This window comes from Thalassophryne amazonica, chromosome 5 (genome assembly GCF_902500255.1).
Source record: "Thalassophryne amazonica chromosome 5, fThaAma1.1, whole genome shotgun sequence".
Classification (NCBI taxonomy): Eukaryota; Metazoa; Chordata; class Actinopteri; order Batrachoidiformes; family Batrachoididae; genus Thalassophryne; species Thalassophryne amazonica.
In genome coordinates this window covers 85,249,617-85,276,157 of record NC_047107.1, presented here as the reverse complement: position 1 = coordinate 85,276,157, position 26,541 = coordinate 85,249,617, and the positions used below count along the sequence as shown (strand labels likewise).

The window sequence follows — 26,541 nt, the reverse complement described above, 5'->3', positions numbered from 1 at the left end:
TGGTGTGTATAAACAGTTTAGTACATGAACATGTCAGAATTGAAATATTGTGTTACTACAGTGGGGTGATTCTGTGTAGGCTCTCAGTTGTCCAGGTGGTTTCCATAGTAGAGAAGCTTGAATCTTCGACTGGACTGGGTTGCTTGATGCGAGGACATTTCACTTATAATTGCAGAAGCTTCCTCAGCTGAATTTCTTGCTCTGGTGGTCTGACTTCTGTCTTGACTCTTGTAGAGAAGAATAACAGAAGCCAGCAAAGCTGGAGTTTTAAACCTAACCAGACCCCTCCTACTGAGAGGCAGACTGCTATTGGCAGTAGGGCTGCTCGATTATGGAAAAAATCAGTATCACGATTATTTAGGTAAATATTGAAATCACAATTATTCAAACGATTATTTTTTTTAGTTGCACAATGCATTTATTCAGCATTTCTCTCACTCTAAAAAAAAAAAAAAAAAAAATTGTTATAGACAATGTGCGCAAAACCTCCAAATTGAAAATGTACTGTACCTTACCTGTATAAAACATAAAATGAATAAAATAAATATTAAAAATATCATATATTATTTTTCTGTTTTCCTCTCCCTTCCCTGTTGTCACTGACCAGTTGGTCAGTGTCGTTGGGCATCTCCCTGACTTGTGCTACTAGGACATAGTGCGGCTGCATTGTTTTTGTTTCAATTTATGTTCATTAGTTTGTGTTTTTGTCATCATTCCCTTGACCACGTCTCCTTATCTCCTTTTGGAGAAATTTATCCGTTCATTTATTGTTAAAATATAAAATGAAACAGCTTTTTTAAAAATAATAAAATAGTTGCTGTTGAAAGAGCCTTTTATTTAGAAGCAGGTGATGTTATGCTGAATTCTCTGGACCAGATGAAGGTCTCTTCTGCAGCTTTGAACTCTGGTGCTGTTTCTTTCAACTGGACGTGGTGTTCAGCTCATCAATGGAAGTTTGGTTGTCTGCACAGCAAATGTTCCCGATTAGGACAAATAAAAATATTTCTTTAAATATAAAGAAACACTAAACAGTTTATATATAATAAAAGGGGAAAAAAAATGGGGAAAAACGATGGAAAAAAATGCCAGAAAAAAAAGTTATTTAAAGTTAAGCTTTTGTGGTGTCTGAAAAAAGCTGTAGCTTTATTTGGTAAAAATAAAAAAGACTGAACCATTTACAAATTAAAGCGTTCACTCAGATCAACTGTGCTAAAAGGCTAAGATAATGTTAGCCAATCATTAAACTTTCACAGCAGTTCAGTAAACGTCACGTTTTATTTTTACATTACTCTCACCTCGATAAAGCTGCAGAACTAAACTCCGTTGGGCAAACTGGGACTTCGCATATATCCAAAAAGTGGGAGATTTTGGACTGAGTGGGTCTGCTCCATCACCCCGGCTGCCTGCCTCGCTCTGCCCAGGAATAATGCCTGAAGGCCGGCTTCTCCGTGCAGATTGGCTCGCTGTCGCGGTTCGATCGATATCCCACCAAGTCATCAGTCCTCTCTCGGTCGGCGTCACTCCGAAAAGTAGCTGAAAAAAACGCTTCTCCCAGCAGGGTGATGGGAGAATCGTTCTTCTGCTGTTTTTTTTAAAGCTTTTTTGTGGTTCAGGCGATGCAAATTCAAGAAGGCGTTCGCTGAACTTTTTTCAGGTTGTGGAAACAGCCAGAGTGTGACGTAGCAATCCCGCCCCCTTGCCACTTCCGAAGCGACGCGTCTGACATCATGCATCTTGGGACACATTGACGGATTGGCCTGATGAAAGGCCCTTAAATCGTTTCACTCGATTATACGAGTTTGGAGTTCGTTTGATACAAATATCGATATCACGATCGAAATTCGGTTAATTGCACAGCCCTAATTGGCAGTGACTAACAATTGCTCTAATTACCACCTGTTGTACTCTAGTTAACACCCTCCTAATGACAGGGCAGCTGTCCCTCCTAACGATGGGACTGACGCCTCTCCTGACGACGTGAATGACTCATTACCATGAACAAAAGACTGAACCTGCTTTGACCTGAGTACCCCATTGTAAACAGATGACAAAGCGTGTCTCAGACCCCCTCCCTGGTTAAGGCTGGGTTTCAACTGTTTCAAATATAGTTGACAAGTCTGTCTAAATCTGTGTTAGTGAGCACCCCTCCTTTGCTTGATCCCACAGGTGTGGCATATCAAGTTGTTGATTAGACAGCATGATTATTGCACACACAGTCATAAACCATCTCAGGGAAGCTCATCTTCATGCTTGTCATCCTCATTGGGGTCTCGACCTTACTGCAGTTCATCGTCGTAACCAACTCAAGTGGGCAAATGCTCACATTTGATGGAGTCTGGCTGCTGTTCAACTCTATGTAAAAGAGCTGTATTGCACTGCGTGGTGTAGATGGTGGTCATATCAAATACTGACTGGTTTTCTGACCCTGATTTTAGAGTGGCCTTTTGGTGCGATATTGGATTGGATTGGTCCCATCCCTAGAAAAAAACACACAACTTCCCCATTATCATTGGTGGAAAAATACACAATGTAAGCCAATCAAAATTACCAACCCACGTGGGTTTGTTGCTTAGGAGATTTAGCCACAAAGCCACCAAAGACAGACTAAAGGGCCAACACTGCCTCCAGGTGGACAACAGGGGGAATAGCACTTCTCCTATGGGACAGGACTGTGTCCACTCTGGCGTGTGTTAGCAGGAATTGTTTTTCTTAGTGGCACAAATAAATTGTCATCTTATTGTTTTATAAATAGTTGTACAAAAAAACACCTGAAGCATTTCCTGCATTTTAATGTAAATAGTTGTATATGACTTTGTTTGCTACATTTGTACATATGTCTTTGAAATTAAAAATTTATATTTGAATTCTGTGTTATAAATATAACACAATGTTAAAATATCCTCGGCTATATGACCACTGTCTTCTCTGTAATTTGCTGTTGTTTAATTGGTATCCCAGTGCAAAGTGTTTGTGTGTATCGATTATTTTAGTAATCAAGGATTCTATCGATTATTCTGGCGAGTAATCGGATAAAAAGTACTTTTGCGTTTTTAAGCAACATCAGTAGTCCAGGGCTCTCCCTAAGCAATGCCACAATCTCTCTGTGCTACCACACAGATTGTCAAATTTAGTGGGTAATTTGTTTTTTAATTTTCACATTTTTACAAGTTTTGGATCTTTCCCGGTGTCAGGAGCTCATCCCTCCCGTGACACCGGGCCGTAAGCGCCGGCGGTCGGTATAATCCTCAGTCAGGTTGCACATGAATGTGAGCACAGCCTATGAAAAACTGGGCTCTGAGAGGGGTGCAACAATTTACCCAAACTGACTCCAACAATTTACCCAAACTGACTCCATATTACTAAATGAAGTACTTTTATTTATTTTCGGAAATGTGCTCTGTTCTCAAAGCAGTACATGAAGCGCGCTATCCCTCCCTCCCTCTGTCTCGCTGTCTCTTTAGAATGCTGAAACAATAAACAAGGGATGATTAAGTAAGTTCGCAAGTACTGGCAATTTTTTTTGGACGGGGGGGAGACACATACAACGGACTCTGAACTTTAAGATCTCAAGTTAGGTTATTGCAGAGTTTTGAAAATGTTTAAAAAAGATTATGGTGCATTCACATTGGGTGTATGCAGTAGAAGGTAAACTGGATGTTACTTTGTTTTCAGTGAGGGGATGATGGATTCTATTCTACCACTTCTATTCTACCAATTCTACCACTGTTGGCTGTGAGCACTGCAACAACACTTAAAATCAAAATTTAATATTTTCAGCTTTTCTGCTTGATGGAGGGCAAAGGGCAAAATGGATGTTTTGTCTTCAACGATGACGAAAGAGAAGGCGCAAGAGATGAACTATTTTAGTGCACACAGTCACCTGATTTTGTGAGTGAATACTTGTAGTTTGTGATACAGAGAGCAATGAAATTGTCCCAGAAAGTTGACCTTTTTAAGTAGTCATCAGAAAGAAAGGTTCCTGAAATATACTGTTGTATAAACTGCTAAATGTCTGTAGGATTTCTTTTTTATTATTAAGTAAATTATTGTTCTCAGTCCCTAAAATAACCATGTTGCTCACATCATTATCTATAGTCTGCTTCTGCAGACAACAGTAATTATGCCTTATCAACTGCTATGATGATTTTTCTAGTATCAGCACATGAATGGAACACAAGCTTTTTTTTTTTTTAGCTGCTGCACACTGAAGGTGTCTGTTTGTGCCTCATGGAATACGTGTTATCTCCAGGTTTTTACAGAAACACACATGGTATTATAATGGTATCCAGAAAGTATTCACAGCACTTCACTTTTCCACATTTTATGTTACCTTATTCCAAAATAGATGAAAGTATTTTTCCTCAAAATTCTACACACAATACCCCAGAATGACAATGTGAAAAGTTTTTTTTCCCCCCTTGGGATGTTTGCAAATTTATTAAAAATAATAAAACTAAGAAATCACATGTACGAGGTCTATTAGAAAAGTATCCGACCTTATTATTTTTTTCAAAAACCATATGGATTTGAATCACGTGTGATTACATCAGACATGCTTGAACGCTCGTGGGCATGCGAGAGTTTTTTCACGCCTGTCGGTTACGTCATTCGCCTGTGGGCAGTCTTTGAGTGAGGAGTCGTCCACCCGCTCGTCGATTTTTTTCATTGTTTAGGAATGGCTCAGAGACTGTTGCTTTGTTTGATAAAATTTTTTTCAAAACTGTAAGGCACAACTGAGTGGACACCATTCAATAAATTCAGCTGGTTTTCGGTAAAAATTTTAACGGCTGATGAGAGATTTTGGTCTGGTAGTGTCGCTTTAAGGACAGTCCACGGCGCCTGACGGCGATCTGCGCTTCGAGGCAGCAGCGTCTCGCCGTTTCAAGTTGAAAACTTCCACATTTCAGGCTCTGTTGACGCAGTAAGTCGTCAGAGAACAGAGAACTTTCAGAAGAAGTCGGCATGAGGAGTTTATTCGGACATTCCATTGTTAACGGTCATTTTGTAATGAAAGAACGTGCGGGCAGAGTTGCATGTCGGGCTGGACCCGACCGCGGGGGATCGCGGCAGGAAAAACACCTCCGTTGGAAATCTTAACGGGCAAGTTGGAACATGCCCAAGCTGTTAAACAATTTCTCAGTTACTCACTTGTTGAAAGCCATTAAAAGCCGCCTGAATTCTACAAATGGTTTTCAACACGGAGGTGTTTTTCCTGTCGCGGTGCACACAGATTTGCCGAGTCGTCACGGAAACGACTCGGCGAATTTGCGCGTACGTCTTTCATTAAAAAAATGTCCTTAAACAGTGGAATGTCCGCATAAATTCCTCATGCCGGCCTCTTCTGAATCTTCTCTATTCTCTCACGATGTCCTGGGTGAATTAAGCCTTAAATTAGGATGATTTCAGCTCGAAACAGGCCGACGACAGCGCCTGGAAGCGCTGCAGGACGTCCCGCTCCGTGGGAAGTCCTTACACCGACAGAAACACCCCATAATCTCTCATCAGCCGTTAAACTTTTAAACCGAAAACCATCTTAATTTCTCGAATAGTGTCCACTCGGATATTCCTCACAGGTCCAGAAAAAATGTTGATAAAGCAACGCGCGCCGTCTCGAGCAGCGTGTGAAACAAAGGAATTCAGCCGAGAGGGCGGGACCACATCTCACTCAAGGCCTGCCCACAGGGAAATGACGTCACCGACACGCGTGAAAAAACTCACGCATGCGCACGAGGGTTCAAGCATGATTGGTGTAATCGCATGTCATTCAAATCCATATAGTTAAAAAAAACAATAAAAGGGTCGGTTTATTATCTAAGAGACCTCGTACATAAGCATTCACAGCCTTTGCCATGAAGCTCAAAACTGAGCTCAGGTGCATCCTGTTTCCACAGATCCTTGAGATGTTTCTACAGCTTAATTAGAGTCCACCTGGGGTAAATTCAGTCTATTGGACATGATTTGGAAAGGCACACACCTGTCTACATATAAGGTCCCACAGCTGACAGTGCATGTCAGAGCACAAGCCAAGAATGAAGTCAGAGTAATTGTCTGTAGACATCCGAGACAGGATTGTCTTGATGCACAAATCTGGGGAAGGGTACAGAAACATTTCTGCTGTTTTGAAGGTCCCAGTAAGCATAGGGGCCTCCAACATCCATAAACGGAAGAAGGTCAGATCCACCAGGACTCTTCCTAAAGCTGGCTGCCCTTCTAAAGTGAGTGATCTGGGAGAAGGACCTTTGTCAGGGAGCTGACCAAAAACCGGATGGTCACTCTGTCAGAGTTCCAGCATTTCTGTGTGGAGAGAGATGGTTGGGAGTGCCAAGATGGCGCCGTTGTGTCTGGCTGCTCGTCTGCTGCTCTCCAGTCTGTTTATTTTATTGTTTTTAATTTATGCTGTTTTTGAGTCAGAGGCATTGCGGGTGTATGATTGCCAAACTCTGCTGGATCTCCAGCCCCCGGTTCGTGGTGCGGTGTGGTTATCGGCGGGTGGACAGAACTTTCCGCCCCCATTTTTATCGGAGGGGCCTGCTTTTCTGTGCCATGCTCCTGCGCTGCCTTTCGGCCAAAAGCACAGTCGTCACCGCAGGAGACGAAGTGGACGTCTTTTGAAGCTGAAGCTCTGTGTGGCCTGCTGTTTTTGGCTTCTGGATGAGCTGTGCACAGAATTCTTGCAGGATCTGTGCTGCCCTGGCACCTTGTGGATCTGATTAGAGCCTGTGTGGTGCCGCTGGTCGGCTCTGAGGACTGTCGGCCAGGCCGTCCACGTCTTCGCCGGATTGATGTACGCCAGTGGCGCTCTCGGAACCTGGGCTTGCTTCGCCGGGTTCCGAACAGTGAGACTGTCATCCCCACTGAGGTCCTTACCCTGGGTCTCCTGAACATCAGATCACTGTCCTCGAAATCATTGTTGATTAATGATTTAATCATGGATCATCATTTAGATATGATTGGCTTGTGTGAAACCTGGCTCAAACCCACAACTCTCCTTCCTCTGAATGAGGCCTGCCCACCAGCATACACATTTAGTCATGCGTCTTGTGGTGTGAAGCAAGGCGGGGGTGTGGCTTTTATTTACAAATCTAGGTTTTCTTTATTAGCTGTCTAGTGGTTAAGGTGTTAGGCTTGAGTCCAGAAGATCATGGGTTCAAATCCCCTCCTGACTGGAAAATCACTAAGGGTCCTTGGGCAAGGCCTTTAATCCCCTATTGCTTCCGGTGTGTAGTGAGCGCCTTGTATGGCAGCACCCTGACATCGGGGTGAATGTGAGGCATAATTGTAAAGTGCTTTGAGCGTCTGATGCAGATGGAAAAGCGCTATATAAATGCAGTCCATTTACCATATAAAGTCCATCTGTTGGGGGTCACAAATATAATTCCTTTGAGCATCTGATTCTCCGTTATGCCCATGATGCTAAGTACTGTCAGGGTCATAAAACTGGAAATCAGCTATCTTATATTGTCACTGTCTATAGGCCTCTTGGCCCATATTCTGACTTCTTAGATGAATTTGGTGCATTCATCTCTAGTTTGTCAACTAGTGCAGATAACATTTTGATTATTGGTGACTTTAACATTCATATAAATAAGCCCTCTGATCCCCTTAGCTAATCATTTATGCAAATTGTGGATGCTTTAGGATTCCAGCAATGCATTCAGGACCTGACACACATTAGTGGAAATACCCTGGATCTGGTTCTTGCACGTGGGTTTGCTGTCACAAATATTGACATTTTGCCTCTCGCATCTATAGTCTCTGACCATTCACTTATCAGGTTTACATTTACGCTGCCACATTTAGTGGAACAACAACCTTGTCTACAACTGCGGCGTCGTATTAAACCCTCAACTGTGACTGAACTTGAGGCCAGACTACCTGATATTTTAGCTTTGAATCTGGAGAATGCTAAATCAGTGGACAGCCTCGCCGATAGTCTAAATTTAACGCTTAAAACGACACTTGATAAGATTGCACCTCCTCTTTTACGGTCACGCCCTCCTAAGGCACAGTCACCTTGGTTCAATGATTATTTGCGTGACCTCACGCAGAAGGGTAGAGGTTTGGAACGGAAATGGCGTTATTCCAAATTAGAGGTGTTTCGCCTTGTGTGGCAGGATGCTATTTTAGATTATAAGCATGCACTACTGGCCACGAAGCGGACTTATTACTCTGATTTGATCAGTAAAAACAAACATAACTCAACGTTTCTGTGTAGGCTCTCAGTTGTCCAGGTGGTTTCCATAGTAGAGAAGTTTGAATCTTCGACTGGACTGGGTTGCTTGACGTGAGGACGTTTCGCTTCAAATCACAGAAGCTTCCTCAGCTAAAATTCTTGCTCTTGCCCCAGAGCAAGAATTTTAGCTGAGGAAGCTTCTGTGATTTGAAGCGAAACGTCCTCACGTCAAGCAACCCAGTCCAGTCGAAGATTCAAGCTTCTCTAGCTTAAACATAACTCAACGTTTTTGTTTAACACGGTCGCATTTATTATTCACGGGCAGCCACCTGTTAGTCGTTCTCCCTTTTCAGCACAGGATTTCTTGGATTATTTTGAGAAGAAAATAGAAGATATTAGGCTGAGAATATCTCAGCACGCCTCGGCCCAGCCATTAAAACCTGCTATGGAGGTGGGCGCTACCATTGAGGTGTTACCTAGATTGACAGAATTTAATAGTATTTCAATGGGCGTGCTGACAAAACTTGTGGCGTCTACAAAAAGCACAACCTGTTTATTTGATCCCATATCAACAAAATTGTTTAAGGACTTGTGGCCCACTCTTGGGCCTACTGTGCTGGAAATTATTAATCTTTCTTTAACTTCTGGATCTGTTCCGAAATGTTTTAAATCAGCAGTGATTAAACCATTACTTAAGAAATCTGATCTTGACCCTAGTGTATTGAAAAATTACAGGCCGTCATCAAATCTATCATTCTGTTCCAAAATTTTAGAAAAGGTGGTTTCACGGCAGCTCATAGATCACCTTACTGAGAATCATCTTTTTGAGCCGCTGCAGTCTGCTTTTAGGAAATATCACTCCACAGAGACAGCGCTCACTAAAGTAGTGAATGATCTTCTGCGAGCAATGGACTCAGACACCACTACGGTTTTGGTGTTGTTAGATCTCAGTGTTGCCTTTGATACCATGGATCATCATATTTTGCTCAATAGGTTGGAGATTTTTTTTGGGATTACTGGAAGTGCCCTTGCCTGATTGACGTCATATCTGTCCAGTCGTTCTCAGTGTGTCTTGTATAATGGCACTACGTCTGACCTTGCTGACATGAGATTTGGGGTTCCACAGGGATCTGTTTTAGGCCCCTTGCTTTTCTCCCTGTATGTGGCACCCCTTGGGCGTATACTGCGGAGTTTTGGGATTGCCTTTCATTGTTATGCTGATGATACTCAGTTGTACATGCCGATAACTGCGGGAAATCTCACTCCCATAAAATCCCTGGAGGACTGTCTTCTATCAGTGAGAAGTTGGATGTCTAGTAACTTCCTACTTTTAAACTTTGATAAGACTGAAATGATGGTTCTTGGTCCAGCGAGACATTGACAGTTTGACCAGCTGGCGCTCAGCCTGGGTTCGTGTGTCATACATCATACGGTCAAAATGAGGAACCTTGGGGTAATTTTTGATCCCACGTTGTCTTTTGACCTCCACATCAGGGATGTTACTAGGACTGCTTTTTTCCATCTGAGAAATATAGCGAGGATCCGCCCCATCGTGTCCATAGCTGATGCTGAGACCCTGATTCATGCTTTTGTTTCTTCTCGACTAGATTATTGTAATGTTCTATTTTCAGGGTTACCACAGTCCAGCATTAGGGGTCTTCAGCTGGTTCAGAACACTGCCGCCAGACTTCTGACACGTAGCAGAAGGTCTGAACATATCACATCCATTTTGGCATCTTTGCACCTGCTCCCTGTCACTGTGAGAGCAGATTTTAAGGTTTTGCTATTGACTTATAGGGTTGTTCATGGACTGGCGCCATCTTATTTGGCTGATCTGGTGGAACTCTACGTGCCGGCCCGGGCTTTGCGGTCGCAGGATGCGGGACTTCTCTGTGTTCCCAGGGTGAAGAAGAAGTCAGCAGGTCAAAGAGCCTTTTCGTATCATGCACCCACCCTGTGGAACAGTCTTCCTGCGACTGATTTCTTAACTTTTTACTTTTGATCAATTTCCAAAAAAAAAAAAAAAACAAAACCAAAAAATGTTGTCATTATGGGATGTTGTGGATAGAATTTTGAGGGGAAATAATTAATTTACTCCATTTTGGAATAAGGCTGTAACATAAAATGTGGAAAAAGTGAAGTGCTGTGAATAGTTTCAGGATGCACTGTATTTGTAGCTGCAGTTCGAACATGCTTGTTGGTGTGATCTATGCTGTATTTCATCATAATAGATATATGAAAAAGTGTTGAATGTGTATTATATTGAATCACAGTGGTTTGCGCACACATGCTACACATTTGTACATCATGATACAGACCTGCACATGAATCATTTACCTGTCAGGAAATTCTGCAGTTTACATGTGCACTAGGATGGTCCTCTATAGTGCCAGAAATGTGCCAGTATTTTTGGCACAAGTTGCCAAAAATAAAAATGTGACTTTCTTAAGGTTCTTCCTGACAGAATTGTTCATCTTGATGAGAAAATGTTTTGTACAAAATTTGATTTTGATACGACTATACTAACCACTGCCACACGCGGAGTGGACATTGCAATGGTTGAGCATATTAGCACTAGGGCTGCAGCTATCAATATTTTAGTAATTGAGGATTCTATCGATTATTCTGGCGATTATTCGAGTAATCGGATAAAAAGTACTTTTTTGTTTTTAAACAACGTCAATAGTCCAGGGCTTTCCCTAAGCTTCGCACAATGTTTCTGCCCCAAAGTCTTGACATTTTGCTGAAATGGGATGTGGCTTTCTGTTTTGGGTCCCTGCGTGATTTTTTTTTTTTTATCCCTTTCTCTGAGATTCAGCCAGAGCATTTCAGCTGGATGTTGAACATGCAAGCCTCGCAGTCAGTTTTTTAAATTATTATTTTCTATTTAAGTTACAGTGTTTGTGAGGTGTTGTTTGTGTGTTGCACAAAAAAGCGAAAATTAAAAAGTGAAACACTCAGTGTGAGTCTGAGCAAAACACAGAAGAAAGAGTGGACTTTTGCTGAGAGGTTCTTTCATAAAGTGTTTGTCAGTGTGGCCGGGGAGGGAGCTGTGACTCTCCTGGTGTGAGTGCTGAGAGCCCCTCACGCCGGGCAGAGAGAGACAGCAACTGGCCGCCGGGCGAACAGCCACTCCCCACGTAGAGTGGGCCGTATGTTTTTTAAAAATAGATAAACACACTGCTTTGCTTTAAATGCGCAGTAAGCTATTTCAGATGATCAGCATGGACCCTCTTTCTCTTAAAAGGCTGTATTTTAGTCTGTGTGTCGCGTTGGAAGGCTGTAGCTTTTGGTGATAAATGGATTAGCGTTTACACTATATATGCGCATGCTCTAGTCTTCTGATTTTTTTCTGGGGATGTTACAGCACCACGCACAGGCCTGGCTTATGTACTACAACGTTAAACGGAGCTTCGAGGCACAGAATTTGCCTCGAACATTTTTTGTAATCAAATTATTCAAGTTACTCAACTAATCGTTTCAGCCCTAATTAGCACAAACCAGCAATAGTAATGTACCTGTTAACAAATGAAATACAAATTGAAACAACAATGCTTTGGTAAATGGGCTGCATTTATATAGCACTTTTCCATCTGGATCAGCTGCTGAAAGCGCTTTGCAATAACGCTTCATATTTGCCCCAGTATCAGGGTGCTGCCATACAAGGTGCTCACTACACACTGGGAGCAACTAGGGGATTAAGGACCTTGCCCAAGGGCCCTTAGTGATACTCTGGGCTGGGATTTGAACAAAGGATCCTCTGGTCTCAAGCCCAACGCTTAGCCACTAGACCATCACCTCCATCTTTCTCCTTTTTCTGACCATACAGGAGTGATTAAAAATTATTACATGTCACTGTTCCACCTATTTGGTGAAAACAAACAGTCACGGGGAGTGGTGTTTGGGTTTGACTTTCTTCGCCTCCAGGAGCTGACGTTGATGCCAATCAACAACTTGCAGCAGGTATTGGCGTGGCTGTTCATCCTTCATCAGGATCTGATTGTAATCCTGGACAAGTGCAACTCCTTGCTCAGCAAAATCATTGACAGCAGCAATGTTATGGACCTGCTGTGATGAATGGAATGATGGGTCATCCTCCCACTCTGAGGGGTCTTTGATTAAGAAGTCCATGTTGACAATGAATGCCTCAAAAATGTGACAGGGGGTCTCCTGAGACTTTGACTATAAACACCGGAAAACACCTATATACACGACTTTACGCCGAAGTAATAGTATTACAAGGCTATTACTCATCAAAACGGTTAGTTTTAGGTTATTAAACATGTCTAAGAAAGAGTCTGAGAAGAAGTCCAGCCGAACGCTGAGTAGCAAAGTGGCTAACATGGCGGCTGCTGCTAACGCCGAAGACTTCGGTATGATATTGGCTGCGGAAATGGAAAAACAACGCGAACATTTGAAAATGGACATGACGTCTCTAATTAATATATTGCTGGCGCCTATCCAGGCATCCATAGCGAATTTTCAAGTGACGGTGGATAAACTGGAAAAGAGGGTCGCAGCGGTGGAATCCACAGCAGGTGACAACTTTGATGCACTGTTCAAGGCTGAGCAAGATATCACTGAATTGAAAAAGCTAAACGCTACTTTGATGGATCGCATTGACGACCTGGAGAACCGGTCCAGGAGGGTGAATCTTTGCATCATTAATGTGCCTGAAGGCAGCGAAAAGAAAGCAGACAACATGGTCACGTTCGTCTCAACTCTCTTGAAGGATTACATGGGAGACATTTTTCCTTCACCACCCAAACTGGAACGAGCCCACCGGGTGTCGCTACGGAGACCTAAAAAAGGCAAGCCGAGTCCGAGACCCATAATCGTTGCTTTCCACAGCTTTCAAGACCGCGAGCGAGCTCTGAACTGGGCAAGGCAGAATGAAATGACATATGAGGAACACACCCTGAGATTCTACCCCAACCTCAGCGTTCATCTCTCAAGGAAGTGCGCAGTTTTGAAGAATGTCAAAGCGGCCCTTTACAAGAAAGGAATTCAGTTCAACCTACTTTACCCTGCCCGTCTCCGCGTTAATTATGGCAAGGAAACACTACTGTTCGAGACACCCGCGGAGGCTGAGACATTCTACTCTCAAAAGATTGAGGGAAACCCAGACACCCTGACTGAGGAGAACTTGGATAATTCAGCTGAGTCGGTGGAACAGGAGTAATAATGCAGCATATCCAACAATGGGTAAAGTAACCTAAGAGCATTTGAAGTTGGGGGGGAAAAAACAAACAAAAAAATAAATAAATAAATAAAATAAATAAAATAATAATAATAATAATAATAACATATACTGTGAACTGTTAAGTCATGCTTCGGTGGACACTGTTCTTGGTTCTTTATCTGCATGCATAAGTTTTCATTCTTTTATTCAATTGTGAACAAATACTTCGAGTTATAGGTGGATTTCCTACCTTTTTTTTTTTTATTTTATTTATGTCACTGTTCAGGAGTTCTCTCGAGAGCGAGGTTATTGAACGAGAGTAAGTTTTTGGAAGTGTTAGAAGAGGGACGGATCCTGCATGCTGCTATTTTAGCAGAGTTAGGAGGGGTTGCATTTTTTGGGGATGAAGGGGTTGCATTTTTTGGGGATGAGTGGGTAGACTGGACCCTTTGTATTTTGGCTGTTTGTAAGCTTTTTGTTTCTTACTGTGTACCACTGACTTCAAGGATGTTAGGTATGATGGACGTTTTGTTTGTTAAGGGATACAGGTTAATATTACTTGCATTAGCGTGCCTAATGTGTGGATATGGCTAGTAATAGTGCAAATTATGCTGGCTCACCCGTGAGGTTTACATCCTTGAACGTTAAAGGCCTCAATGGTCCTGTAAAAAGAGGCAGAATATTTTCTCATATTAAAAATCTGAAAACAGATATTGCTTTTCTTCAGGAAACGCATTTAAGAAATTCAGACCAACTGCGCTTAAAGAAACACTGGGTGGGCCAAATATTCCATTCTAGTTTTAACAGTAAAGCAAGGGGTACGGCAATAATAATGCATAAAAAAATTCAGTTCATCCCTTCCAGCTTCATTTCTGACCCACAAGGCCGGTATGTTATAGTGTCAGGGACACTTTATCAGACTCCTGTATTAATGGTAAATATTTATGCTCCCAATTGGGACGATGTGGGATTCGTACAAAGAGTTGTTTCCCAGCTGCCAGACTTTAACGTTAACCTGTTGATTTTGGGGGGAGATTTTAATTGCGTGATGGATCCTAATTTAGACCGGTCTAACCCCAAAGCGCTGACCCTCTCTAAAATGGCTGGTAGGTTTTCGGAATTTTTCAACCATGCTGCATGTGTGGATCCATGGCGGCATCTCAGTCCACATAGTAAAACATTCTCTTTCTTTTCAAATGTGCATCATACCTATTCTAGGATCGATTATTTTTTTTTATTGACCGAAGACATTTGAACTCAGTAGAGACAGTTGAATATTCAGCCATTGTAGAATCAGACCACGCCCCTATAGTAATGAATCTCACTTTTTGCCAAAACTACAGTTGTTGGCCTCAATGGCGTTTTAATACCACACTACTGTCGGATAACACATTCTGCACTTCAATCGAAATAGCCATAAATAGATTTCTGGAAACTAATAGAATTGACGATGTGTCCCCATCACTGTTATGGGAAACCCTTAAAGCTTACCTTAGAGGAGAAATAATAGCATATTCTTCTTATATTAATAAAGAAAGAAAAAACAAAAACAACAGTTGACTGAAGCCACATCCCCAAGCGCTTTACTTCATAAGGAAAGGATATCATTACAAACACAGTATAACTTAATATCTACATCTGAAACCGAACGACTTGTTATGAGATCGCGAGGGTTATATTATGAGCAGGGAGAAAAATCAGGATGTCTTTTGGCACATCAACTTAAGTCTAAGGCGGCGGCACAGATTATCTCAGAAATTGAAGATGAAATGGGAGGGACCACAACAGACCCCTTAAAAATTAATAATATTTTTAAAGATTTTTACTCTGATTTGTATAGCCCAGAATCTTTAAAGGACACAACATTGTTTCATAACTTTTTCAAAAATCTGGAAATCCCTACCCTATCTTCTAATCAAAGAGAATGCCTGGATGAACCAATCGTATTGAGGGAAGTCAGCTCTGCCATTTCGGCCATGCAAAACGGCAAGTCACCAGGGCCGGATGGCTTCCGTATCGATTTTTATAAAAGATTCTCTATACAACTAGCCCCGCTGCTGTTAGATATGTTTGATGATGCTCTGTCAAAGGGCAAATTACCTGACTCTCTTAATGAAGCAATCATAACTCTTTTGTTAAAGCCAGGCAAGGATGCATCTAAGTGTGGGTCATACCGACCAATATCTCTTTTAAACACAGATATTAAAATCCTCTCCAAATTACTAGCTACACATTTGGAAAAATCACTGCCATATATCATATCACCTGACCAAACAGGTTTTATTAAAAATAGACATTTATTCTCAAACATAAGACATCTCTTGAATGTGCTATATAGCCCCTCATCAACCAATGTTCCAGAAATTGTGGTGTCTTTAGATGCTTTAAAAGCATTTGATCGCATAGAAATGGACTTCCTCTTTTATGTCCTAAAGAAATTTGGTTTTGGTAAGACGTTCATTAAGTGGATCCAATTGCTTTTCTCCTCCCCCCAAGCCTCAGTTATCACTAATTGCATCCGTTCCCAAAATATTCCTCTGTCTAGGGGCACCAGACAGGGCTGCCCATTGAGCTCTTTACTATTCACACTTCATCACTTCCTGTTCTGGAGCACAGCGGTGTTTTTCTGTATCTGTTAGCTGTTTAATCTGCGCAGTTAGATTGATCTAGTTATCTAGATTACGATTTGTTTCCCAATGTAATCTTTACGTGCCTTAACTAAAGCACTCCTTCTGCTGAATCATCTCTAAATTATTTACACATTATTCACTTTGCGTGTTTTTAGGAATCCGCTAGCTTAGCGTAGCTACTAGCTCTTAGCCGATTTAGCATGGCGGCTTCTCCTGTCTCTCCTGCACTTTTCTGCTCTGGGTGTGAAATGTTTAGTTATTCCTCGGCCTCCTTTAGCAGTAACGGTACTTGTAATAAGTGTAGCTTATTCGTAGCTTTGGAGGCCAGGCTGGGCGAATTGGAGACTCGGCTCCGCACCGTGGAAAATTCTACAGCTAGCCAGGCCCCTGTAGTCGGTGCGGACTAAGGTAGCTTAGCCGCCGTTAGTTACCCCCTGGCAGATCCCGAGCAGCCGGGAAAGCAGGCCGACTGGGTGACTGTGAGGAGGAAGCGAGCCCTAAACAGAAGCCCCGTGTACACCGCCAACCCGTTCACATCTCTAACCGTTTTTCCCCACTCGACGACACACCCGCCGAGGATCAGACTCTGGTTATTGGCGACTCTGTTTTGAGAAATGTGAAGTTAGCGACACCAGCAACCATAGTCAATTGTCTTCCGGGGGCCAGAGCAGGCAACATTGAAGGAAATTTGAAACTGCTGGCTAAGGCTAAGCGTAAATTTGGTAAGATTGTAATTCACGTCGGCAGTAATGACACCCGGTTACGCCAATCAGAGGTCACTAAAATTAACATTGAATCGGTGTGTAACTTTGCAAAAACAATGTCGGACTCTGTAGTTTTCTCTGGGCCCCTCCCCAATCAGACTGGGAGTGACATGTTTAGCCGCATGTTCTCCTTGAATTGCTGGCTGTCTGAGTGGTGTCCAAAAAATGAGGTGGGCTTCATAGATAATTGGCAAAGCTTCTGGGGAAAACCTGGTCTTGTTAGGAGAGACGGCATCCATCCCACTTTGGATGGAGCAGCTCTCATTTCTAGAAATCTGGCCAATTTTCTTAAATCCTCCAAACCGTGACTATCCAGGGTTGGGACCAGGAAGCAGAGTTGTAGTCTTACACACCTCTCTGCAGCTTCTCTCCCCCTGCCATCCCCTCATTACCCCATCCCTGTAGAGACGGTGCCTGCTCCCAGACTACCAATAACCAGCAAAAATCTATTTAAGCATAAAAATTCAAAAAGAAAAAATTAATATAGCACCTTCAACTGCACCACAGACTAAAACAGTTAAATGTGGTCTATTAAACATTAGGTCTCTCTCTTCTAAGTCCCTGTTGGTAAATGATATAATAATTGATCAACATATTGATTTATTCTGCCTTACAGAAACCTGGTTACAGCAGGATGAATATGTTAGTTTAAATGAGTCAACACCCCCGAGTCACACTAACTGTCAGAATGCTCGTAGCACGGGCCGGGGCGGAGGATTAGCAGCAATCTTCCATTCCAGCTTATTAATTAATCAAAAACCCAGACAGAGCTTTAATTCATTTGAAAGCTTGACTCTTAGTCTTGTCCATCCAAATTGGAAGTCCCAAAAACCAGTTTTATTTGTTATTATCTATCGTCCACCTGGTCGTTACTGTGAGATTTTCTGTGAATTTTCAGACCTTTTGTCTGACTTAGTGCTTAGCTCAGATAAGATAATTATAGTGGGCGATTTTAACATCCACACAGATGCTGAGAATGACAGCCTCAACACTGCATTTAATCTATTATTAGACTCTATTGGCTTTGCTCAAAAAGTAAATGAGTCCACCCACCACTTTAATCATATCTTAGATCTTGTTCTGACTTATGGTATGGAAATTGAAGACTTAACAGTATTCCCTGAAAACTCCCTTCTGTCTGATCATTTCTTAATAACATTTACATTTACTCTGATGGACTACCCAGCAGTGGGGAATAAGTTTCATTACACTAGAAGTCTTTCAGAAAGCGCTGTAACTAGGTTTAAGGATATGATTCCTTCTTTATGTTCTCTAATGCCATATACCAACACAGTGCAGAGTAGCTACCTAAACTCTGTAAGTGAGATAGAGTATCTCGTCAATAGTTTTACATCCTCATTGAAGACAACTTTGGATGCTGTAGCTCCTCTAAAAAAGAGAGCTTTAAATCAGAAGTGCCTGACTCCGTGGTATAACTCACAAACTCGTAGCTTAAAGCAGATAACCCGTAAGTTGGAGAGGAAATAGCGTCTCACTAACTTAGAAGATCTTCACTTAGCCTGGAAAAAGAGTCTGTTGCTCTATAAAAAAGCCCTCCGTAAAGCTAGGACATCTTTCTACTCATCACTAATTGAAGAAAATAAGAACAACCCCAGGTTTCTTTTCAGCACTGTAGCCAGGCTGACAAAGAGTCAGAGCTCTATTGAGCTGAGTATTCCATTAACTTTAACTAGTAATGACTTCATGACTTTCTTTGCTAACAAAATTTTAACTATTAGAGAAAAAATTGCTCATATCCATCCCAAAGACGTATCGTTATCTTTGGCTGCTTTCAGTGATGCCGGTATTTGGTTAGACTCTTTCTCTCCAATTGTTCTGTCTGAGTTATTTTCATTAGTTACTTCATTCAAACCATCAACATGTTTATTAGACCCCATTCCTACCAGGCTGCTCAAGGAAGCCCTACCATTATTTAATGCTTCTGTCTTTGTTAGTTGGCTATGTACCACAGGCTTTTAAGGTGGCAGTAATTAAACCATTACTTAAAAAGCCATCACTTGACCCAGCTATCTTAGCTAATTATAGGCCAATCTCCAACCTTCCTTTTCTCTCAAAAATTCTTGAAAGGGTAGTTGTAAAACAGCTAACTGATCATCTGCAGAGGAATGGTCTATTTGAAGAGTTTCAGTCAGGTTTTAGAATTCATCATAGTACAGAAACAGCATTAGTGAAGGTTACAAATGATCTTCTTATGGCCTCGGACAGTGGACTCATCTCTGTGCTTGTTCTGTTAGACCTCAGTGCTGCTTTTGATACTGTTGACCATAGAATTTTATTACAGAGATTAGAGCATGCCATAGGTATTAAAGGCACTGCGCTGCGGTGGTTTGAATCATATTTGTCTAATAGATTACAATTTGTTCATGTAAATGGGGAATCTTCTTCACAGACTAAAGTTAATTATGGAGTTCCACAAGGTTCTGTGCTAGGACCAATTTTATTCACTTTATACATGCTTCCCTTAGGCAGTATTATTAGACGGTATTGCTTAAATTTTCATTGTTACGCAGATGATACCCAGCTTTATCTATCCATGAAGCTAGAGGACACACACCAATTAGCTAAACTGCAGGATTGTCTTACAGACATAAAGACATGGATGACCTCTAATTTCCTGCTTTTAAACTCAGATAAAACTGAAGTTATTGTACTTGGCCCCACAAATCTTAGAAACATGGTGTCTAACCAGATCTTTACTCTGGATGGCATTACTCTGACCTCTAGTAATACTGAGAAATCTTGGAGTCATTTTTGATCAGGATATGTCATTCAAAGCGCATATTAAACAAATATGTAGGACTGCTTTTTTGCATTTACGCAATATCTCTAAAATCAGAAAGGTCTTGTCTCAGAGTGATGCTGAAAAAATAATTCATGCATTTATTTCCTCTAGGCTGGACTATTGTAATTCATTATTATCAGGTTGTCCTAAAAGTTCCCTAAAAAGCCTTCAGTTAATTCAAAATGCTGCAGCTAGAGTACTGACGGGGACTAGAAGGAGAGAGCATATCTCACCCATATTGGCCTCTCTTCATTGGCTTCCTGTTAATTCTAGAATAGAATTTAAAATTCTTCTTCTTACTTATAAGGTTTTGAATAATCAGGTCCCATCTCTTCTTAGGGACCTCGTTGTACCATATCACCCCAATAGAGCGCTTCGCTCTCAGACTGCAGGCTTACTTGTAGTTCCTAGGGTTTGTAAGAGTAGAATGGGAGGCAGAGCCTTCAGCTTTCAGGCTCCTCTCCTGTGGAACCAGCTCCCAATTCAGATCAGGGAGACAGACACCCTCTCTACTTTTAAGATTAGGCTTAAAACTTTCCTTTTTGCTAAAGCTTATAGTTAGGGCTGGATCAGGTGACCCTGAACCATCCCTTAGTTATGCTGCTATAGACGTAGACTGCTGGGGGGTTCCCATGATGCATTGTTTCTTTCTCTTTTTGCTCTGTATGCACCACTCTGCATTTAATCATTAGTGATCGATCTCTGCTCCCCTCCACAGCATGTCTTTTTCCTGGTTCTCTCCCTCAGCCCCAACCAGTCCCAGCAGAAGACTGCCCCTCCCTGAGCCTGGTTCTGCTGGAGGTTTCTTCCTGTTAAAAGGGAGTTTTTCCTTCCCACTGTAGCCAAGTGCTTGCTCCCAGGGGGTCATTTTGACCGTTGGGGTTTTACATAATTATTGTATGGCCTTGCCTTACAATATAAAGCGCCTTGGGGCAACTGTTTGTTGTGATTTGGCGCTATATAAAAAAATTGATTGATTGATTGACTTGTTATAGAACCACTAGCCCTGGCTCTCAAATCAACACCCTCAATAAGAGGTGTCAGAAGATGGGGATGGGAATCAAAGTTGTCGTTGTACGCTGATGATTTATTGCTTTACATATCAGATCCATTGAATTCAATTAATACAATCATCTCGGTGTTGCGCAACTTTGGCCAAATCTCAGGGTATAAACTTAACCTAACAAAAAGTGAATGCTTGCCCATAAACGAACTAGCTCAGCAAATCCTAGACCATGCTCTACCATTTCATATTTCTAGGTCAGGATTTAAGTATTTAGGTATCAACATAACACCTTTATTTAATAACCTCTTTGATGAAAATTTAGCACCGCTCATGTCTAAATTGAACTCAGATTTGCAAAGATGAGATGTTTTACATTTAACCATAGCAGGCAGAGTAAACTGCATTAAAATGAATGTTTTGCCAAAATTTTTATTTTTATTTCAATGCATTCCTATTTTCTTGACAAAGTCCTTTTTCAGTAAGCTTGACAAACTCATATCTACAACCCCTGGCAAAAATTATGGAATCACTAGCCTCGGATGATGTTCATTCAGTTGTTTAATTTTGTAGAAAAAAAGCAGATCACAGACATGACACAAAACTAAAGTCATTTCAAATGGCAACTTTCTGGCTTTAAGAAACACTATAAGAAATCAAGAAAAAAAGATTGTGACAGTCAGTAACGGTTACTTTTTTAGACCAAGCAGAGGAAAAAAATATGGAATCACTCAATTCTGAGGAATAAATTATGGAATCACCCTGTAAATTTTCATCCCCCAAACTAACACCTGCATCAAATCAGATCTGCTCGTTGACATTGACCCTATGCCATGACATTGACCCTATGTGTCTTTTTTGCAAGGAATGTTTTCACAGTTTTTGCTCTATGGCAAGATGCATTATCATCTTGAAAAATGATTTAGTCATCCCCAAACATCCTTTCAATTGTCCAAAATATCAACGTAAACTTGTGCATTTATTGATGATGTAATGACAGCCATCTCCCCAGTGCCTTTACCTGACATGCAGCCCCATATCATCAATGACTGTGGAAATTTACATGTTCTCTTCAGGCAGTCATCTTTATAAATCTCTTTGGAAAGGCACCAAACAAAAGTTCCAGCATCATCACCTTGCCCAATGCAGATTCGAGATTCATCACTGAATATGACTTTCATCCAGTCATCCACAGTCCACGATTGCTTTTCCTTAGCCCATTGTAACCTTGTTTTTTTTCTGTTTAGGTGTTAATGATGGCTTTTGTTTAGCTTTTCTGTATGTAAATCCCATTTCCTTTAGGCGGTTTCTTACAGTTCGGTCACAGACGTTGACTCCAGTTTCCTCCCATTCCTTCCTCATTTGTTTTGTTGTGCATTTTTCGATTTTTGAGACATATTGCTTTAAGTTTTCTGTCTTGACGCTTTGATGTCTTCCTTGGTCTACCAGTATGTTTGCCTTTAACAACCTTCCCATGTTGTTTGTATTTGGTCCAGCATTTAGACACAGCTGACTGTGAACAACCAACATCTTTTGCAACATTGCGTGATGATTTACCCTCTTTTAAGAGTTTGATAATCCTCTCCTTTGTTTCAATTGACATCTCTCGTGTTGGAGCCATGATTCATGTCAGTCCACTTGGTGCAACAGCTCTCCAAGGTGTGATCACTCCTTTTTAGATGCAGACTAACGAGCAGATCTGATATGATGCAGGTGTTAGTTTTGGGGATGAAAATTTACAGGGTGATTCCATAATTTTTTCCTCAGAATTGAGTGATTCCATATTTTTTTCCTCTGCTTGGTCTAAAAAAGTAACCGTTACTGACTGCCACAATCTTTTTTTCTTGATTTCTTATAGTGTTTCTTAAAGCCAGAAAGTTGCCATTTGAAATGACTTTAGTTTTGTGTCATGTCTGTGATCTGCTTTTTATTCTACAAAATTAAACAACTGAATGAACATCCCCCGAAGCTAGTGATTCCATAATTTTTGCCAGGGGTTGTAGATTCATATGGAAAGGTCAGAACCCTAGAATTAAGAGGGAGTTCTTGCAGCAATCAAGGGTGGAAGGAGGGTTGGCTCTGCCAAACTTTAGAGTTTACTATTGGGCAGCAAATTTCCACAAAATAGCATATTGGATTCAGTCCGCAGATACAGATTGGTGTGAAATGGAGTACATGTCATGCATATCATCATCTCTTCCTGCTCTGGTTTCATCCAAACTTCCATTGAAGTTTTCCAGGTTTACTTCCAACCCTGTGGTAATATCTACATTAAAAATATGGGCTCAATTCAGAAAGCAGTACGGCTTGAGGGATACTCTTCTGACTTGTACTCCACTATGTACCAATCACAATTTCCTACCAGCCCACCTCGACCACACATTTGTTACATGGCATAGGAAAGGAATTAAGAGGTTTAGTGATCTGTATATTAATGGAACATTTTCCTGTTTTGAGGATCTGTGTGCCAAATACGAGCTTCAGCAAAAGGACTTGTTTCGTTATTTTCAAGCTCGCCAATTTGCCAAAAACCACAGCTCACAATTTCCCATCCTTCCAAATGAATCACTTTTGGACTTAATTTTGAAGACTCCTTTTCTCCTTAGGGGTTTCACTACACACTGTTACGCAGTCATCATGAAAACGGTCATTGTCAACCGGGACAAGATCAAAAACCACTGGGAGAATGAACTTGGAACTGAAATCTCAGAAGACACTTGGACTGACGTTTTAAAAAGAGTGAACAGCAGCACGTCATGTGCAAGACTAAGCCTCATACAGTTTAAAGTTGTCCATCGCTTGCACTGGAGTAGAGCAAGGATCGCTTCCAATTACCCAAATATTGACAGCAATTGTGTCAGATGTCATACTAATGTGGCAGATTTGACTCACATGTTTTGGTCTTGCCATCTGTTAACAGGCTATTGGTCTGATATATTTAATGTACTGTCAAAGGTTTTTTGAGTTACTTTACAGCCCTGTGCAATGATGGCACTATTTGGGGTACCGAACAAAGAAGAAAATTTATCTAAAAACCAACAGAACATTATAGCTTTTGTTTCTCTGCTGGCACAAAGGCGAATTTTACTCAATTGGAAGTCAAGTGCGCCACCTACTGTCGCTCAGTGGTTGAAAGATGTAATGCTGTTTTTGCACTTGGAAAAGATCAAATTTGCTATAAGGTGCTCAGACAAATTCCAATCTGTTTGGGAACCCTTTCTATTACACTTTGGTAGCCTCCAAGGGCTCCCACAGACACAGACATTGCAATAAATTAAAAAGATACTATGGGTTTAGCCGTACAACTTGAGCACACACAAAGGCACACTTTGTTGGCCATAAAGATCCCTGAAGGCAGATTGAGCTACTTATTTACTGTTTTAATTTGTTTATTTTGTCATCTACCTATGTCTATCCTATACAAAACCAAGGTCTATTGCTGGTATGGTTTCTGTCAATTTATTATTCTTATTACTGTCATTATTGGTTGGGTCCAGTCGGGGTGGGGGGAGGGATGGGAGGGGGGTGTTTTGAGCGTGTACAGAAAAGAAAAAATAAAAAAAATGAAAAATCTTTTGTAATCACACTGATGATTTATTGTTTGTGTTTCAGATTTTTTTTTTCCAATAAAAAGATTTACAAAAAAAAAAAAAAATGTAACAGGGGGCAGATGTAACAAAATATGCCACTAATGAACTAATGCGTCCAGTCCATAACTCAAAATGTCACTCTCGCGTCACAATAACAGGAGCTGGGCAGTAGTAGTTAATATTTTTCATGTGCACCCTTTGAAATATGCGGATCACAAAATCATATAGTTCCATCATGAATTAAAGTGAGGCAGAGACAAATCCACTGTTGAGACCTGAAACTGTTGAGGCACCCTCTGGAACGAGTGGTGTAGCTGTTGTCTTCCAGTTTATGCGGTTCCCTTCGTGTTTGGGATATGAACACCCAAAGTTTGTCTCTGCAGAACCAAGAATGGGACAACAACCTGTTGCACTGTTTGTAGTTCCTCCATTTGTTGCAAGAAGTGAACATCATAAACTATGTATGAAGTTCCTTTGCAAAAATACATAAAAGTGGACAAAACCAGCACCCAAAGTTTGAGTATCAGATTTATAATCACAAGTGCTCATGAAGTGGAAGTGACACAGAAATGAACACTGATCATGTAAATGAACTACTGTTGAGCACTAATTAGTCACGGTGAAGCAACTAGTCCTTTCAGAAGAATCCATGCGGTCAACCTACATCTGTATATTAATAGATTCACTTAAGTGACAATGAAAAATAAATGCATCAAATGCTGCTGGCCACACTGACATTTGAATATATGTCAGTGTGTGGACTTGTCTCAAGTGAAGGAGTTCAAGTACCTTGGGGTCTTGTTCACGAGTGAGGGGACAATGGAGGGTGAGATTGGCCGGAGAATCGTCACAGCAGGGGCAGTGTTGCATTCGCTCTACCGTACTGTTGTGACGAAAAGGGAGCTGAGCTGAAAGGCGAAGCTCTTGATCTGCTGATCAATCTTCGTTCCTACTCTCACCTATGGTCATGAGGGTTGGGTCATGACCAAAAGAACTAGATCATGGATACAAGTGGCCGAAATGGGCTTCCTTGGGAGGGTGGCTGGTGTTTCCCTTAGAGACAGGGTGAGAAGCTCAGTCATCCGTGGGGAGCTCTGAGTAGAGCTGCTGCTCCTTCGCGTTGAAAAGAGCCAGCTGCGGTGGTTCGTGCATCTGGTAATGATGCCTCCTGGGCGCCTCCCTAGGGAGGTGTTCCAGGCACGTCCATCTGGGAGAAGACCCCGGGGAAGACCCAGGACTAGGCGGAGAGATTATATCTCCACACTGGCCTGGGAACACCTCGGGATCGACCAGTCAGAGTTGGTAAGTGTGGCCTGAGAAAAGGAAGTCTGGGGTCCCCTGCTGGAGCTGTTGTCCCTGCGACCTGATCCCAGATAAGTGTTTGAAGATAATGAGTGATTTAAATAGACCCTGGGATCTGGGGAAAAGGAATTTAACAAAGTGTGAGCTACTGATGAATTGGAGATATACAGGGCTATTTTATTTGGTACCATGTCAGCCAGAATAAACATCAAGCGGAAGCAGTGCACACACACTGAATGTGCTGCGGCTGACAGTATGTGACATCACAGCTATACACATGCATTTATTGACAAATACTGACAAAAACTCATTAACTCTCTGGTGTATAATGGTTACTGCAGTGGACAGCTACGAAAAGGTCATTTTCTCTTAAATGCAATGGTTTCTATGGTGGAACTGCATATGAGTCTCTAGGGCAGGGGTGGGCAGTCATGTGCCATGAAGGGCCAAGACACTGCAGGTTTCCCTTTCTACCATTCACCTCAGCAGGTGATTTCATTGATGATCAGGTGTTTATGTTCAAGGGAGAAGCTCATCAGCAAACCCAGCAGCTGAGGTGATTGGTTGCAAGTAAAACCTGCACTGTCTTGGCCCTCATTGCCCACTGCTGCTCTAGAGTGCTCCCTGCTGCCCTACTCTTTTGAGGTCTTTTCAGTGGTCAGTTGGTGTAACTGCAAGTAAATTTCCCCTGAATCCAAGATGGCTGAGAAACAGACACCCCTGCTGACCACTGCTGGCATGTCGTGTCAGTCCTTCCATAGTAGAAGAACCTCAGTGGTTTAAAAAAAAAAAAAAAAAATAAAAACACTTCAGAAAAAAATCTTGAGCAAGACTTTCAATTCATGCATCAGTTGCATCCATTGAGTAGTATGTTTTAGGATTATTGTATTGTAATAAAGTTGCCATCTTTGATGGGGTGGTTACAGTTTTTGGACCCTTGCCCACTTTGAAGGGATTGGGTAAGTGCCCCTGAAGCAGTTCCACAATAGGGAGGAAGCTGTAACTGAAGGCGTTTCCAAAGAATTTATATTGCCAGAAGAAAAACAGTACACACATACATTGTTTTGTCATCTTACAACAGAGACCTAGTGACG

The 26,541-nt window shown here is 41.6% G+C and overlaps 1 protein-coding gene across 2 annotated transcripts in view; it reads left to right on the top strand.

Annotated features, from left to right (window-relative positions):
• The window catches only part of arl15a (ADP-ribosylation factor-like 15a), a 432,264-nt gene that overhangs the window by 944 nt on the left and 404,779 nt on the right, over positions 1–26,541 (top strand). The window lies entirely within an intron of this gene.